At 46.9% G+C, this 18,461-nt stretch overlaps 1 pseudogene across 1 annotated transcript; it reads right to left on the bottom strand.

Annotated features, from left to right (window-relative positions):
• Positions 1 to 647: 647 nt before the first annotated feature.
• On the bottom strand, positions 648 to 18,234 carry LOC125538466 (uncharacterized; annotated as a pseudogene). Its single transcript, XR_015616860.1, has 11 exons — positions 18,119 to 18,234; positions 17,205 to 17,238; positions 17,032 to 17,109; positions 16,844 to 16,945; positions 16,504 to 16,757; positions 16,206 to 16,415; positions 16,025 to 16,117; positions 15,841 to 15,942; positions 15,212 to 15,676; positions 14,961 to 15,125; positions 648 to 857 (listed from the first exon to the last, which is right to left on the bottom strand). The product of XR_015616860.1 is annotated as an uncharacterized LOC125538466 (transcript).
• Between the last annotated feature and the right edge of the window lie 227 nt (positions 18,235 to 18,461).

Below are 18,461 nucleotides of genomic sequence, written 5' to 3'. Positions count from 1 at the left end.
GCACTCACCTGATGCCACAATTTGATTTGTGGAGATAGCTTTAATGCAACATGTAATGAATTGTGGAGACTGATATGTCGTAGCGATAGACATTTGTGGCAACAACCTATGCCAACGACGGCCATTTCGTGGCGCATTACTCTTTCGTGGCAATAGTCAATTGTGGCAACAAACTATGGCAACAATCCTTGTTTTTGTGGCTTTAGGTATGTTGCCACGACCCACTATAATTGTGGCAATAACCTATGACAACAATTCTTGTTTTCATGGCATTAGGCATATTGCCACGACCCACTGCGCTTGTGGCATTAACTTTTGGCAACAAATATTCCAATCGTCGTAACAGGAAATTGCAACATACTTGTTTTGATGGTGACAAATAGGTATCACCACAAGTAACATCTTTGTAGCAAGAAATTATTGCGACAATTTAAACTTCCCGTGGCGATGCTCTATTTCAACAAACTTACTTTGGTGGCGCCAAACTGTTATCGCATCATGAAATTTTTTGTGGCGCCAAACTATTACAACAATATAAAGTGCTCCATTGCAACATCCTAGTGCAACAAAACAGATAGGCGTAGCAACTGAGATATGATGCAACACTATATTTTTAGTGGTGGTAGCATGTGGCAACCAAAAGTGGGTTGTGGTAATAGTCTATTGCAACCGTAAAAAATACAAGCTTTCAATTACAATATTCAAAACCATACGTATAATATGTAGATTCATATAATTCATAATTCTGATAGAAAATATCCATCAAATAAAACTGAAATGTAATTTAGCCATCCTAATTAACTTCGAAGACTAAACTGCCCGTGATCTAGAGTCCAGTCCAGCTAGTTCTTTGGATCCTGCAACCAAGAAATAAAAAAAGTTATAGTTAATGAGTCGAACATAACATACGCCATACAATTATGCCAGCTCCATTGTTAAAAACTATTGCTAGACTAACTAGCTAATACTGTGTCAGCAAGCATGTAACTAAGGCATCAGAACAACTATACAAGTGTGAATGGCTAAGGCATAACCACAAGTACATCTACTAAAAGTTTTTTTTTCAGAAAAAAACATTGCTTTTAACTTAACAGTGCTGGGCTGAATCACCCAAAGCACGGAGCAGCCACAAGGGCTGGTACATCAGCCTCCCCATTCCAGTTAGGTTCTAACATCCTATCAAGTCTAGCAAGCGCATGAAAAACAGAGTTTGCCGAGCGACAACATACATTTATTTCATAATAAGAAAACCATAATTTGAGCGGGTACTTGGTATCCTCAATAACAGCAGCATAGGCCGACGAGTCCACCTTATTGATATTAAGTGCTTCCATCAGGAGTTGCGAGTCCATTTAAAAAACGACCCTCACAACCCCTATATCAGCGGGAAGAGATACTTGTAACACCCCGGATGTAACTTTCCCTATTTGTACTCCAACTCTTGCCGTTTCCGGTGTTAAGTTATATTTATTTCTCGGGTTCGGGTCTTTGTTTCCGTGTGTTGTTTTTCTTTTTCGTGCATCTCTTATCATGTCATCATGTGCATTGCATTTGCATACATGTTCATCTCATGCATTCGAGCATTTTCCCCGTTGTCCGTTTTGCTTTTCGGCGCATCGTTCTCCTCCGGTGGCCATTTCTAGCTTTCTTTCGTGTGTGGGGATTAAACATTTCCGGATTGGACCGAGACTTGTCATGCGGCCTTGGTTTACTACCGGTAGACCGCCTGTCAAGTTTCGGGTCATTTGGACTTCGTTTGATACTCCAACGGTTAACCGAGGGACCAAGAAGGCCTCGTGTGTGTTGCAGCCCAACACCCCCCAAATTTGTCCCAAAACCCACCTAACTCTGCTCCATGTCCTAGAGCGTTCGATCACGATCGCGTGGCCGAAAACCGCACCTCATTTGGACTCTCCTAGCTCCAATTATGCCTATTTAAACACCCCCCCATTTCGGATCTCGTCTTCCTCCCCGTCCTCCTCCTAAAAAAAACAGATCTCCTTTCCCGCGCCGGGCCGGACGTGTCCGCCCGCGCTGGACGTTGTCCGCCCCGCCGCCGCAGCGAATCCCGCGCCGCCACGTGGGCGAGGCCCACATCGCCGCCGCCGAGGTCCGGGAGCCCGAGGCCGGCCCCCGCGGCCCGTCTCCGCGCCGCCGCTCCCCGCGCCCGACCCCGACGCCTGCGCCGCCTCCTTCCCCGACGCCGATGACCGGCGCCGCCGCGGCCTCCACCGCCGCCGAGCCGGACCTCGCCGCCCGCCGCCCCGGGCGCCGCCGCCCGCGGTCGCCGCCCCCTCCTCCGGCGCCGCCCGGCCTCGCCCCGGCTTCTTCTTCCTCCATCCCGACCGGCGACCCCCGCGTTCTCCGGCGAGCTACAGTAACTCCTGCGCCACCTCGGGAAGTGTGCCGATCCAGATCTGGATCTGGGCATCGGTTGACTTTTTCCCCAAACCCTAGCTCATGATGCATTCTTTGACTGCTCGTATCTCCGCAACCGTAGCTCCGTTTTGGGCATATGATATATCAAAATCTTCGACTCGACATATACATCATTTCATTCCATTGCATCATTTGCATTTGAGTTCATCTTGATGCCCTAAATGCTGTTAGAAGGAGGCTTCGTGAGTTAAATTGCAGATCCGTTAGTTCATCATGCACTTTTGTCATTTTTGCCATGTTTAATTCGTGCATGATATGCCTGTGCCCCTTTGGGATGAATTGTTAAGCATTTTGTCTTCTTTCCAGATGTGCCACCCATGCATTTTTAGGATGTGTGTGTTGTATTGTGCAAGCTTGCGAAGAGAGGTACCTGAGATTGCTGATTTCAGGGACTTAGTGATTTTCACAAAGTCTGGGATATTTTAGTTCGTGATGCTATATGTCCAGCTGGTTTCCTAGTGATCCGTGCCTCTTTTGAGGATGATAAGTAAGGGAGTTTTGATATTTATGTTATGATCTATCCATCCATGTCTTTGTTTGCATATGTGGAGTGCTCTAGGTTGACTCAATCGAGCTCAACTTTTGCTTCGTTGTTAATCTGGGCAGATCGTCAACTTGTTTGCGTTTTTGCCATGCTTGCTTGAAGCCCTTAATGGATGATTTTGCCTATGGATCAGTGCTAGTGATTTGTTAACCATCTTGTGTACATCACTGCCATGTATTTTGTTTTCATGTTTGGTGGCTGTATCATGTTCATTTCGTTGCATTTAGATGCCTACTTGCTGTAAATCGCAGACCGGTGTCATATCTTAAAACGCTTGCCATTTCCAAACCGTAGCTCCGATTCCAATGATCTTTATATCGTTTTCAAGCGATTTCATCCCCTCTATCCAGTGGCACCCTTGGAATTCCAATTTGAGGCCAGGTTCATGCATTTCCTGTCATATCTTGCATTTTGCATCCTGCATCGCATCCCGCATAGCATATCATCATTTCATCATATCGCTTGGTCTTGCACGTGGTTGATTGTATCCTTGTTGCTTGTTTGTCTTGTTGGGTAGAGCCGGGAGACGAGTTCGCTACCGAGGAGCCCGTTGAGTTTGCTTGTGAGGATCCAGTCAGTTTTGACAACTGTGCAGGCAAGATGATCATACCCTCGAAATCACTACTATCTTTGCTATGCTAGTTTGCTCGCTCTTTTGCTTTGCCACTGCTACGATACCTACCACTTACTTGTCAGCCTCCCAATTGCATGATTGAACCTCTAACCTACCGTTGTCCTAGCAAACCGTTGATTGGCTATGTTACCGCTTTGCTCAGCCCCTCTTATAGCGTTGCTAGTTGCAGGTGAAGATTGGAGCCGTTCCTATTGGAGCACCTTTTATTTGCTTGTTGGGATATCACTATATTGCTATGTTATCTTAATGCATCTATATACTTGGTAAAGGGTGGAAGGCTCGGCCTCTCGCCTAGTGTTTTGTTCCACTCTTGCCGCCCTAGTTTCCGTCATATCGGTGTTATGTTCCCGGATTTTGCGTTCCTTACGCGGTTGGGTTATAATGGGAACCCCTTGATATTTCTCCTTGATTAAAGCTTTTCCAGCAATGCCCAACATTGGTTTTACCATTTGCCACCTAGCCTTTTCTTTCCCTTGGGTTCTGTAGACTCAAGGGTCATCTTATTTTACCCCCCCCCCCGGGCCAGTGCTCCTCTGAGTGTTGGTCCGAACTGGGCAGCCTGCGGGGCCACCTCGGGGAAACTTGAGGGTTGGTTTTACTCGTAGCTTGACCTATCTGAGTGTGCCCTGAGAAAGAGATATGTGCAGCTCCTATCGGGCGGTGTTGCTGGTCTTGTTTTAACCTGTCGAAGTGTCTTGAGTTACCGAGATACCGAGTCTGATCGGAACGTCTTGGGAGGAGGTCTTATCCTTCATTGACCGTGAGAGCTTGTCATGGGCTAAGTTGGGACCCCCCTGCAGGGATTGAACTTTCGAAAGCCGTGCCCGCGGTTATGGGCAGATGGGAATTTGTTAATGTCCGGTTGTAGACAACGTAAACCTTAATTAATTAAAATGAATCAACTGAGTGTGTTACCGTGATGGCCTCTTCTCGGCGGAGTCCGGGAAGTGGACACGGTGTTGGAGTAATGCTTGCGTAGGTTGTTCCTCTAGTTTCTCGCTCGCGCCTTACCTCCTCTTCTCGCTCTCTTTTGCGTATAAGTTAGCCACCACATATGCTAGTCGCTTGCTGCAGCTCCACATATACTTGCCTTATCCATTCCTATAAGCTTAAATAGTTTTGATCGCGTGGGTGTGAGATTGCTGAGTCCCTGTGGCTCACAGATACTACAACTCCAGATGCAGGTCCAGGTGATTCCGCTCCAGGTGACGAGTACGAGCTCAAGTGGGAGTTCGACGAGGACTCTCAGCGTTATTATGTTTCCTTTCCCGATGATCAGTAGTGGTGCCTAGTTGGGGTTCAATTCAGGGCCTTGTCGCATGTTGGGTTCTTTTCCATTTTGGCGCCGTAGTCGGGCCATGAGTGATTGCTTGATGGATGTTATTTATGTACTCTGATGTGACGTGGCGAGTGTAAGCCAACTATGTTATCTCCCCCTTTTATTATGTATTACATGGGATGTTGTAAAGATTGCCTGACTTGCGACATTGCTTTCAATGCGGTTATGTCTCTAAGTCGTGCCTTGACACGTGGGAGCTATAGCCGCATCGAGGGCGTTACAAGTTGGTAATCAGAGCCTTCCCCGACCTTAGGAGCCCCCATTGCTTGATCGTTTTTAGCAGCCGAGTTGTGTCTAGAAAAATGTTTTGAGTCACTTAGGAATTATATATCGGAGAGTTAGGAATTCTTTTTACTTCCCAGTCTCCTCATCGCTCTGGTAAGGCATCCTGACGTAGAGTTTTGACTCTTCTCTTCTCAAATTTCACTAAAAAAAAAATTTTTTAGGATCACGCGAGTATCTTGGTTTTGTTCCGATGGTTCTGTGACGAGAACATTGTTCTTGGTGCCTCCTGTCTTTAGGGGTTGTGGCAGTGTCCCGGGGAGTTGAGCTCCGAGGTATTGTCGTCACAATTTTATCGTTGCAATTCTGTTATACTTGAGATTTGTGCGCGACATCGAAAATCTCTTTTATGCAGTTCGTTGGTGAGATAACCTCGACGCCACCCAGTACTGGGGCGGGAGTTCGGGAGTATCGCCATAACTTGTATAACGAATGCTTTTCGAAGGTTGAGATAGATGGTTTCCGGAGGTTTCTTGGTTATGTGTTGAAGGATGGATACAGCTGGATGTAGGATTTGCTAGCTTGGGTGAGTTATTATGCTTCCCCTGTATCCCCAACACCTGATTGCATAACCGGGAAAATTTCGGGAATTTCATAGGTGGGAATTCTAGTAGCCTTAGGATATCTTTCCGACAGATGTATGATATGAAATTGGGGTTTGACGTCTAGTGGTTTGCCTATTCACGGTCGATTTTACAGTGGTCTCGTTGTGTCTTAAAGAGTCCTTGGCTATGCTGACTCGGGGACGCTTCGTATGTCATGTGCACTGCCTTGTACATGATGGTGCTGTACGATCGAGCCCGTGTAGGTCCCACCATGAAAACTTCGGACGAAATTTCTATCATGTATTTGTTCCCGCTTATTCCGCAAGCCAACCCTTGGTTTTATTTCGAGTTGTGGCATTCGTTTTGCTTCGACGTCATATGATGATTCCATCCCTCGTTGTTGTACCCCTTCTACCTGATTCTTCGTGGCTTCGCAATTTAGGAATATGTGACCACTTCAAGAGAAATACATTCGTTCATTTTGTTCGGATGTGAAGACTATATGTTACAATTTTCATTCCGTTGGATTCAGCTTCAATATTTATCTGTCATGTGCTAATGGTGGTCAACCTCTTCAGGATGGCTCCTCCAACGCGCATGACTCCGAATCCTGATCCGCCACCGCCTCCACCTCCTCCAGAGGCATGGCAAGCTGTGATGGCCGCAACCAATGCAAACACTCAGCTGATCATGCAAATTCTCCAAGAGCGCAATCAAGGCAGTCAAGGGAATCAAGGCAGCAATCAGAGTCACTTTGCTACACTCAACCAGTTCCTTGCTAACGGGCCAAAGACTTTCAGCAATTGTGTTGAGGCAACCGATGCTGACGATTGGCTAGTGGATCTGGGCCAGCATTTCGAGTGCAGCAACGTCAGGCCTGAGGACTTTGTGAAATTCGCTTCCTTCCAACTCAAAGATCAGGCTGCAGAGTGGTTCCAGCAGTACAAGGATTCCAGAGGTGGACGTTTGATCACTTGGGATGATTTCTGTCAAGATTTCCGTGCTCATCACATTCCGCAGAGCATGGTTGAAAGCAAGCGTGAGGAATTCCGCAATCTGAAGCAAGGCTCCTTGTCTGTCTATGACTACAACAAATTGTTACAGAAACTTGCCCGCTTTGCCAAGCAGGACGTGCCTGATGAGAAGAGCATGATCTATCAGTTCAGGGGTGGTCTTCGTGAAGAAATTCAGCTCGCTCTTGTCCTCTTTGAGCCGTTGAGATACGATGAGTTCTACAACATGGCACTGAAGCAAGAGGCTGCTCAGTTGAGGTGTGATGCTTCCAGGAAGCGAGTCAGAGATGTTACTCCGTCTTCCTCTACTCAAGTGGCCAAGCAGCAGAAGTTTTGGCTTCCTCCTCCTCCGTTCCGTCAGCCGTATCAGCAGAAGAGCAAAGGTGGCAGTGGTTCTTCCCACCCACCCAACCCAGGCTTTCAGAACAAGGCTTCGTCTCAAGCTCCAAGATCGAGTGCTCCGTATCACCGTCCGCTTTCAGAGGTCACGTGCAACAAGTGCCAACAGAAGGGTCACTATGCCAACAAGTGTTTCAACCAGAGGCGTCTTCCTCCTCCTCCTCCTGTGAGATCGGCAAGTACAGCTGTGGTCAAGCATAACCCTAAGCACGCCAAGGTCAATTTGATGAATGCAGCTCAGGCAGAGGATTCTTCAGATGTCATCATGGGTAACCTTCCTGTTAATGATATTCCTGCAAAAGCTCTTTTTGACACGGGTGCATCGCATTGTTTCATGTCAAAGCCATTTTTTACCAAGCATGAGTTCGTTTCTTCTCATTTGGGTAAACAAATGGATATCGTTTCTCCTGGCAAACGTTTGAGTGCAAGTCTGGAGGTGCCAGATGTCTCTATCACGATGGGCGATTTCAAGTTTCTTGCTTCTCCTATGGTTCTTGGTAACTCGGATATCGATCTTATTCTCGGGATGGACTGGCTCTCTAAGCATAAAGCTCAGCTTGATTGTGCAGCCAGGCAGATTCAACTGACTCATACGTCTGAGGATGTCATTGTCTTTGCCGCTCGGGATAATACCATCCGGTTGTTTTCTCTCAATGAGAAGGGTGAATTGGATGCTATTTCGCAGATTCCGGTTGTTTGTGAGTATCAAGACGTTTTTCCAGAAGAACTCACAGGGATGCCTCCAAACCGGCCGGTTGAATTTGTTATTGAACTTGAGCCCGGTACGGAACCTGTGTGCAAACACGTCCCTACAAGCTCGGCCCCGAAGAGTTGAAGGAGTTGAAGAAACAACTCGATGAGCAAGAAAGATTGGGTCTCATCCGGCCTAGTACTTCTCCGTGGGGTTGTGGTGTTCTTTTTGTGAAGAAGAAGGATGGATCGAGTCGACTTTGTGTTGATTACCGTCCAGTGAACAAGAAGACCATCAAGAACAAATACCCACTTCCCAACATCAATGAGCTGTTCGAACAACTCAAGGGTGCCCACGTATTCTCCAAGCTTGATCTTCGTATGGGTTATCACCAGATTCGCATTCGTGAAGAGGATATTCCCAAGACAGCATTCAGAACAAGCTTTGGTTCATATGAATACACTGTCATGTCTTTTGGCCTCGCCAACGCTCCTCCGACGTTCTCTCGCATGATGAACTTCATCTTCAACGCCTACACCAATGACTTCGTTTTGGTCTATCTCGATGACATTCTGGTTTTCTCGAAGAACAAGGAAGATCATGCCAAGCACTTGCGTTTGGTTCTTGACAAGCTCAGGGAACATCAGTTCTACGCCAAGTTCTCCAAGTGTGAATTTTGGCTCGATGAGGTTCTTTATCTTGGTCATATCATCTGTGCCAAGGGCATTTCCCTGAATCCCGAGAAGGTATCCGCAATTGTGAATTGGGAACCTCCTCAGAACGTGAAGCAACTCCGCAGTTTCCTCGGTCTCGCAAGCTATTGCAGAAGATTCGTTGAAAACTTTTCTAAGATTGCGAAGCCTCTCTCAAATCTTCTTCAGAAGCATGTCAAGTACGTTTGGTCTCCGGAGTGTGATATTGCTTTCAACACTTTGAAAGAGAAGTTGATCACTGCTCCAGTTCTGACTCCGCCTGATGAATCCAAGCCGTACGAGGTCTTTTGTGATGCCTCTCTCCAAGGTCTCGGTGCAGTTTTGATGCAAGAGAAGAAAGTTGTTGCTTATACATCTCGCCAGTTGAAGCCTAATGAGAAGAACTACCCCACTCATGATCTCGAGTTGGCGGCAGTTGTGCATGCTCTTTTAACTTGGAGACATCTTCTATTGGGAAGAAAAGTGGACATTTTCACTGATCACAAGAGTCTCAAGTACATCTTCACTCAGCCTAATCTCAACCTAAGGCAAACTCGATGGGTCGAAGTGATTCAAGAGTATAACCCGAGTATTGAGTATACTCTTGGCAAGGCCAATGTGATTGCTGACGCTTTGAGCAGAAAAGCATATTGCAATAGTCTGATTCTCAAGCCTTATCAACCCGAGCTTTGTGAAGCTTTCCGCAAGCTGAATCTTCAAGTTGTTCCTCAAGGTTTCCTCGCCAACCTTCAAGTTTCTCCTACCTTAGAAGACCAGATTCGCCAAGCCCAGCTTCTTGATGCTATGGTGAAAAAGGTGAAGATTGGGATTGCAAAGAGTCAGTCCAAGTACAAGTGCTACCTCCTTGATGACAAGGACACTCTCTTCTTCGAGGATCGTATTGTTGTGCCCAAAGGTGAACTTCGTAAAGTGATCATGAACGAGGCTCACAACTCTCTCCTCTCCATCCACCCTGGTAGTACGAAGATGTATCAGGATCTCAAGCAAGCTTATTGGTGGACTCGAATGAAGCGCGAGATCGCTCAATTCGTGAATGAATGTGATGTCTGCAGAAGAGTGAAGGCAGAACACCAAAGGCCAGCAGGTCTCCTCCAACCTCTTGCCATTCCAGAATGGAAGTTTGACCACATTGAAATGGACTTCGTGACTGGGTTTCCAAAGTCCAAGCGTGGCAATGATGCTATATTTGTTGCCATCGACAAACTCACCAAAGTGGCTCATTTTCTACCTATCAAAGAGTCGATCACTGCAGCTCAATTGGCGGAACTCTATACCTCTCGCATTGTCTCTCTGCACGGTATTCCTCAAGTGATCTCTTCAGACCATGGCAGTATCTTTACCTCGAAGTTTTGGGATTCTTTTCAGAAGGCCATGGGCACCAACATCCGCTTCAGCACTGCTTTCCATCCTCAAACGAGCGGTCAAGTCGAGCATGTCAACCAGATTCTCGAAGACATGCTTAGGGCTTGTGTGATCTCTTTCGGCATGAAGTGGGAGGATTGTCTTCCTTATGCTGAATTCTCCTATAACAACAGTTTTCAAGCAAGTTCGGGCAAGGCCCCTTTTGAAATTCTGTATGGCAGGAAGTGTCGTACCCCTCTCAACTGGTCTGAAACCGGTGAACGTCAGCTGCTGGGTAATGACTTAATCACAGAAGCAGAAGAAACGTGCAAAGTCATTCGTGATAACCTCAAAGCAGCCCAATCCCGCCAGAAGAGCTACTATGATAGTAAGCTCCGTGATTTGGCTTTCGAGATCGGAGATCATGTTTACCTCCGCGTCTCTCCTATGAAAGGTACTCGTCACTTCGGTATCAAAGGGAAGCTTGCCCCTAGATACGTGGGACCTTTCAAGATTGTCAGCAAGAGAGGCGACCTCGCCTATCAACTTGAGCTTCCTTCAAACTTTGCAAATGTTCATGATGTGTTCCACGTCTCTCAGCTTCGAAAGTGCTTCAAGACTCCTGACCGCACCGTCAACTTCGAGGACATTGAGCTCCAAGAAGATCTCTCCTATCGTGAGCACCCAGTTGCTATTCTTGAAGAGACTGAACGCAAGACTCGCAACAAGTCAATCAAATTTCTCAAATTCAAGTGGTCTCACCATTCCGACCGTGAAGCTACATGGGAACGCGAGGATCACCTCCGTTCTGAGTACCCGGAGTTCTTTCAGTCCCAGATCTCGGGACGAGATCTCTTCGTAGTGGTGGAGTGTTGTAACACCCCGGATGTAACTTTCCATATTTGTACTCCAACTCTTGCCGTTTCCGGTGTTAAGTTATATTTATTTCTCGGGTTCGGGTCTTTGTTTCCGTGTGTTGTTTTTCTTTTTCATGCATCTCTTATCATGTCATCATGTGCATTGCATTTGCATACATGTTCATCTCATGCATTCGAGCATTTTCCCCGTTGTCCGTTTTGCTTTCCGGCGCTTCGTTCTCCTCCGGTGGCCATTTCTAGCTTTCTTTCGTGTGTGGGGATTAAACATTTCCGGATTGGACCGAGACTTGTCATGCGGCCTTGGTTTACTACCGGTAGACCGCCTGTCAAGTTTCGGGTCATTTGGACTTCGTTTGATACTCCAACGGTTAACCGAGGGACCGAGAAGGCCTCGTGTGTGTTGCAGCCCAACACCCCCCAAATTTGTCCCAAAACCCACCTAACTCTGCTCCGTGTCCTAGAGCGTTCGATCACGATCGCGTGGCCGAAAACCGCACCTCATTTGGAATCTCCTAGCTCCACTTATGCCTATTTAAACACCCCCCCATTTCGGATCTCGTCTTCCTCCCCGTCCTCCTCCTAAAAAAAACAGATCTCCTTCCCCGCGCCGGGCCGGACGTGTCCGCCCGCGCCGGACGTTGTCCGCCCCGCCGCCGCAGCGAATCCCGCGCCGCCACGTGGGCGAGGCCCACATCGCCGCCGCCGAGGCCCGGGAGCCCGAGGCCGGCCCCCGCGGCCCGTCTCCGCGCCGCCGCTCCCCGCGCCCGACCCCGACGCCTGCGCCGCCTCCTTCCCCGACGCCAGTGACCAGCGCCGCCGCGGCCGCCACCGCCGCCGAGCCGGACCTCGCCACCCGCCGCCCGACCGCTCCCCGCCACCGTCCGCCGCCCCGGGCGCCGCCGCCCGCGGTCGCCGCCCCCTCCTCCGGCGCCGCCCGGCCTCGCCCCGGCTTCTTCTTCCTCCATCCCTACCGGCGACCCCCGCGTTCTCCGGCGAGCTACAGTAACTCCGGCGCCGCCTCGGGAAGCGTGCCGATCCAGATCTGGATCTGGGCATCGGTTGACTTTTTCCCCAAACCCTAGCTCATGATGCATTCTTTGACTGCTCGTATCTCCGCAACCGTAGCTCCGTTTTGGGCATATGATATATCAAAATCTTCGACTCGACATTTACATCATTTCATTCCATTGCATCATTTGCATTTGAGTTCATCTTGATGCCCTAAATGCTGTTAGAAGGAGGCTTCGTGAGTTAAATTGCAGATCCGTTAGTTCATCATGCACTTTTGTCATTTTTGCCATGTTTAATTCGTGCATGATATGCCTGTGCCCCTTTGGGATGAATTGTTAAGCATTTTGTCTTCTTTCCAGAGGTGCCACCCATGCATTTTTAGGATGTGTGTGTTGTCTTGTGCAAGCTTGCGAAGAGAGGTACCTGAGATTGCTGATTTCAGGGACTTAGTGATTTTCACAAAGTCTGGGATATTTTAGTTCGTGATGCTATATGTCCAGCTGGTTTCCTAGTGATCCGTGCCTCTTTTGAGGATGATAAGTAAGGGAGTTTTGATATTTATGTTATGCTCTATCCATCCATGTCTTTGTTTGCATATGTGGAGTGCTCTAGGTTGACTCAATCGAGCTCAACTTTTGCTTCGTTGTTAATCTGGGCAGATCGTCAACTTGTTTGCGTTTTTGCCATGCTTGCTTGAACCCCTTAATGGATGATTTTGCCTATGGCTCAGTGCAAGTGATTTGTTAACCATCTTGTGTACATCACTGCCATGTATTTTGTTTTCATGTTTGGTGGCTGTAGCATGTTCATTTCGTTGCATTTAGATGCCTACTTGCTGTAAATCGCAGACCGGTGTCATATCTTAAAACGCTTGCCATTTCCAAACCGTAGCTCCGATTCCAATGATCTTAATATCGTTTTCAAGAGATTTCATCCCCTCTATCCAGTGTCACCCTTGGAATTCCAATTTGAGGCCAGGTTCATGCATTTCCTGTCATATCTTGCATTTTGCATCCCGCATCGCATCCCGCATAGCATATCATCATTTCATCATATCGCTTGGTCTTGCACGTGGTTGATTGTATCCTTGTTGCTTGTTTGTCTTGTTGGGTAGAGCCGGGAGACGAGTTCGCTACCGAGGAGCCCGTTGAGTTTGCTTGTGAGGATCCAGTCAGTTTTGACAACTGTGCAGGCAAGATGATCATACCCTCGAAATCACCACTATCTTTGCTATGCTAGTTTGCTCGCTCTTTTGCTTTGCCACTGCTACGATGCCTACCACTTACTTGTCAGCCTCCCAATTTCGTGATTGAACCTCTAACCTACCATTGTCCTAGCAAACCGTTGATTGGCTATGTTACCGCTTTGCTCAGCCCCTCTTATAGCGTTGCTAGTTGCAGGTGAAGATTGGAGCCGTTCCTATTGGAGCACCTTTTATTTGCTTGTTGGGATATCACTATATTGCTATGTTATCTTAATGCATCTATATACTTGGTAAAGGGTGGAAGGCTCGGCCTCTCGTCTAGTGTTTTGTTCCACTCTTGCCGCCCTAGTTTCCGTCATATCGGTGTTATGTTCCCGGATTTTGCGTTCCTTACGCGGTTGGGTTATAATGGGAACCCCTTGATATTTCGCCTTGATTAAAGCTTTTCCAGCAATGCCCAACATTGGTTTTACCATTTGCCACCTAGCCTTTTCTTTCCCTTGGGTTCTGCAGACTCAACGGTCATCTTATTTACCCCCCCCCCCCGGGCCAGTGCTCCTCTGAGTGTTGGTCCGAACTGGGCAGCCTGCGGGGCCACCTCGGGGAAACTTGAGGGTTGGTTTTACTCGTAGCTTGACCTATCTGAGTGTGCCCTGAGAAAGAGATATGTGCAGCTCCTATCAGGATTTGTCGGCACATTCGGGCGGTGTTGCTGGTCTGTTTTAACCTGTCGAAGTGTCTTGAGTTACCGAGATACCGAGTCTGATTGGAACGTCTTGGGAGGAGGTCTTATCCTTCGTTGACCGTGAGAGCTTGTCATGGGCTAAGTTGGGACCCCCCTGCAGGGATTGAACTTTCGAAAGCCGTGCCCGCGGTTATGGGCAGATGGGAATTTGTTAATGTCCGGTTGTAGACAACGTAAACCTTAATTAATTAAAATGAATCAACTGAGTGTGTTACCGTGATGGCATCTTCTCGGCGGAGTCCGGGAAGTGGACACGGTGTTGGAGTAATGCTTGCGCAGGTTGTTCCTCTAGTTTCTCACTCGCGCCTTGCCTCCTCTTCTCGCTCTCTTTTGCGTATAAGTTAGCCACCACATATGCTAGTCGCTTGCTGCAGCTCCACATATACTTGCCTTATCCATTCCTATAAGCTTAAATAGTTTTGATCGCGTGGGTGTGAGATTGCTGAGTCCCTGTGGCTCACAGATACTACAACTCCAGATGCAGGTCCAGGTGATTCCGCTCCAGGTGACGAGTACGAGCTCAAGTGGGAGTTCGACGAGGACTCTCAGCGTTATTATGTTTCCTTTCCCGATGATCAGTAGTGGTGCCTAGTTGGGGTTTGATTCAGGGCCTTGTCGCATGTTGGGTTCTTTTTCATTTTGGCTCCGTAGTCGGGCCATGAGTGATTGCTTGATGGATGTTATTTATGTACTCTGATGTGACGTGGCGAGTGTAAGCCAACTATGTTATCTCCCCCTTTTATTATGTATTACATGGGATGTTGTAAAGATTGCCTGACTTGCGACATTGCTTTCAATGCGGTTATGTCTCTAAGTCGTGCCTCGACACGTGGGAGCTATAGCCGCATCGAGGGCGTTACAATACTACATGGGACATTGCAGTGGACTCATCAGCGAAGGCATCACGCGCATGATCATGACATCCTGCTCGTGCATACAGAATGGTACCATCATCCGATCATACATCTACTAAAAGCTCCTGCTATTGATTTAAGTTATGACTAGATGTATAGTTTCAGTTAAGTTCATGTCCCTAGCTATCACATATTCGTTTTTTGTTGAAGTTGTGACTCGATGCAGCAACAACACATGGTAAAAGAGAAGAAGCAGCTAGCTAATTATGAAGACCAATGACGTATAAAATGCAGGTGAACATGAAGAGAAAGCAAGGTTGTGACTTACCATTGCTTTAAACATTCGAGATTGCCTTGTTGCAGCTTGTATGAGCGCATTTGAAGAAATAGCAGTCAGCCTTGAACCTGGAGTCTTATTAGGACTAGATGTCTATGAAAGAATATTTTGCAAGTTTGGATTACTATTTTCTTTGTCAATCCTCTTCGTAGGCACCTGTAAATAGAAGTGCACTTTTAGCAATGCAAGTAAGCAACATAAATCTTACAAGGTCGGAAGCATATGACTGTAATAACCATCACCTGTTGGGTTCCCATCTGTTTGCTCAATTCTACAAACTTTGCCATCATGTTTTTTTCCAATTCCAGCCTTGATGTTCGCTCCTCTTGCAACAATCTTTCCCTTTCAGCACGCTCTTCTTTTAACCTCTCCTCAAGTTGTTCTCTCTCAGCACGCTCTAAGTTAATCCTCTCTTGTGTGTTAGCACGTTCAGCTTGTAGTTGATCTTCTAAGTCATTGACCTGCTGGCTGAGCTGAGAGTTTCGCTCCTGGGTGGCTGCTGTAGCACGAGCTTGCTCTTCAATCTGGATACGGAACTTTTCAGAACTAGTTGAAGTTTTGGCCATGTATCCGTACCCACGAGGCTGCAATGACTTGCATTCCAGAGTGTCTTTGCATGCGGTCTGGAAAATATTGTTTTTCTGCTCACTTGAAAGTGGACCTTCAGTTTCAGCTTGTTTGTTTTTAACCTCTTCAAGTGCTTTGTCCTAAAATGAAAGGAACAATTATAGGTGCAGCATCAATATTGACACTATAAAAGATGAAACAAGAATAACACGGTCCAACACATGAATAATCGCATCTGATGATGAAACATGCCGAATTCACATCATTGACTAACTATAGAATAACCAAAAGTCAGTGTACTCACGTAAACTTTCTAGGAATCTATGTTAGACCATGTTCCATCGTTTGTGTGGGTGAGTTCCCATAGAGCAATACAATCTGGCTCTTCTCCAGTTTCCAAGTTTCTCTGCAAGTAATATAACAATGAGATGCTTGAAACATGACACCATATTTAGCAGCAAGGCATACATATTTAGTTGGACTCATACCTTCTCAAAACTAACTTGCGAGTAAGATTTTGATCCCATTATGTGTTTTGTCTTCTGTTTCTTACGGTTATCGGCGTTGATTTGGCTGCGTTCCTATCAATTCATTGAAACCAGATATAACCAGTGAGACTAGCCATTTGATCTTAACACATAATAGACAAACCGTGATCTTAGAGATAACCTGAAATTTTGAATCAGTGCCAAAGTACTCAATCATCCATTCCCACTCTTCTGGTTGTAAATCTTCTGGCAGATTAGCCAATCTAGCTGCATCTGTTTTGTATGCCTTGTAAGTGGAGCTTAGAGTTGATCGCCAGCCTCTATATCTCTCTTTCGCAATTTTGAGAACTTTTTCTTCTGTTTCTGGTGTATCTTCTAGGTCCCATTTGTCCTGTAAAGCATACAGCAAATAAATATACATAAGCACTGCATTATCGATGGTAAAATAAGATAACACATGTGAAAAATGTTGTACGCACTATCATATCTGCAACAATGAGTCGATGAATGGTAGGGTGAATGTCCGACCACGTCCTCACTCCAATGAGTGGTAACTTTCTTTTCATTATGACTACCACGTCATCCTTGAACGAACGATAGTTCATTCCTACTGTACCACCCAATTTTTCAGAGAATGTAATATTTAGCTTTGCAGATCCATTGGCAAAACGCTTCTTAGATGCTTTAAAACCTTTTAGAACACCTCGCCCTTTCTTCTTCTGTCCACCAGCTTCTACAGCCCAGATCATACAAGAAAAATTGTATTACTCAGCATTAGATTGTAAAAATGATGACATAAATGTAAACGAAAGCAAGTACCATCCTGTAGTAGCGCACGGTTGCGGCGAGCATGGGATGGCCATTCAGCAAGGGAACACATGTCATTAGCAGATACTGGAATGTCAGATTGTTCTGGAGTTCCTGTAAAACATTTTGTAGTCTTGAAGGTTTAGCTATTTAACCCACACCAAGATTTTATGCATTATAGCAAATGCTAAACAATTTACCAGATTTGGGTTGTCCACGTTGGTTTTTGTATGCCGTTATACTTTCCATCCTTGTTAAGAGAACAGAGCCTTTCTTTACTGCACACAAAAACAATCATGGGACTTAGCATTAACAAAGTATTGATATTTTGCACCATTCAGATAGGTGATTATGAAGTAAGGATGTTGTGTACCCGGAGCATCCTCCGTAAAATTCATCATTGTGCCCTTGTGTAGGTAAACCAGACATATGTGAATGGACATGAAAGGCAAAGTATCAGTGATAGGTTCATGAAAATACTACTCTGAATCTATAGGGAAAAAATCCAATGTGACTCGTGTAAGACCAAATATCTATTAAAAATCATCTTATGGTAATCTGAATCAAATGCAATGCAGAGGATGACTAAACCTGGATATGCAGCGGCAAAGCTGCTCATACAACAATCAATTAAGCTGCTTGTATTAGCTAGCTAGCTAGATTTGTACATACAGAGTACGTCTATATCTTTCAGTTAATGGATCTAATGGATCTAATGTTCAAAAACCAATCTAATGCTCACGACCCCCTTTGGCGTCCAGGAGGAAACAGAGCGAACCAGGAGCAGAGATGGTGGAGAGGTCTGCAGGCATCTCGGGCACGCTGGGGTCGGGTGAGGCAGTAACCAGCGCCTGGCCACCACGTCACGACACCGGCGTGCACAGCCAAGACGGCTGCGGCCATGAACCGGGCTGGGAGGCCCCGTCGAGCCCCAGTTCAAGGCCGAGGCGAGCTCCATGGCGGCCAGCCTCCAGGCCAAGGTGAGGCGCTGCACCGACCCTCCAGGCCGCGAGCGCCTCCGCCGAGGCGGCCAAATTGAGGCGCGATGGGAAAATTCCACCGGCGGCGGCATGTCGCCTGCCCTGACTTCTTTTCTACGGCCAAGCGGCGAGCGGAGGAGAGAAGGGGCAGCCCCTCTGAATGGATCGGGATCGAGAGAGCCGCACACCGAGGAGGAGCTCGTGGGGGTTTGATCCCGGACAGATGCGGGCGCAGAGGAGAGGGAGGAGGGGGAGATTGAGGAGGACTGGATTTTCAGCGATGGAGGAGATCAGGAGGAGGACTAACCTGACGCCGTGCACCTGATGTGGTTCGTTCTGTTGACGCCGTCATGACGCCAGCAGCACAGATGAACCGAGACGAGAGCTCAGATCCAATCGCCCGTGAAGACGCCGTCGTTTGGTCTAGAATTATATATTCGTGGGTTGTTAGGAAGGTATTTAGCGGGAAGCTAATTTTTTGGTGGGAACAAAGATGCTAATTTGGGACCTTTTAGCGGGAGATTAAAAAATATTGGCGCGTACACCTAAATTAGGTGGTGGGAAAGTAACTCTTTCTGTTTAAAAGAATGCAAATTTGCCATGATGTAAAATGTTTGCCATGGCACAAACATACTGCATGTTAATTGACA

Source organism: Triticum urartu, chromosome 2A (assembly GCF_056163025.1).
Source record: "Triticum urartu cultivar PI428250 chromosome 2A, HENAU_Tu73, whole genome shotgun sequence".
NCBI lineage: Eukaryota > Viridiplantae > Streptophyta > Magnoliopsida > Poales > Poaceae > Triticum > Triticum urartu.
The sequence above is the reverse complement of the archived record's forward strand: the minus strand, read 5'-3'. Positions and strand labels throughout refer to the sequence as shown.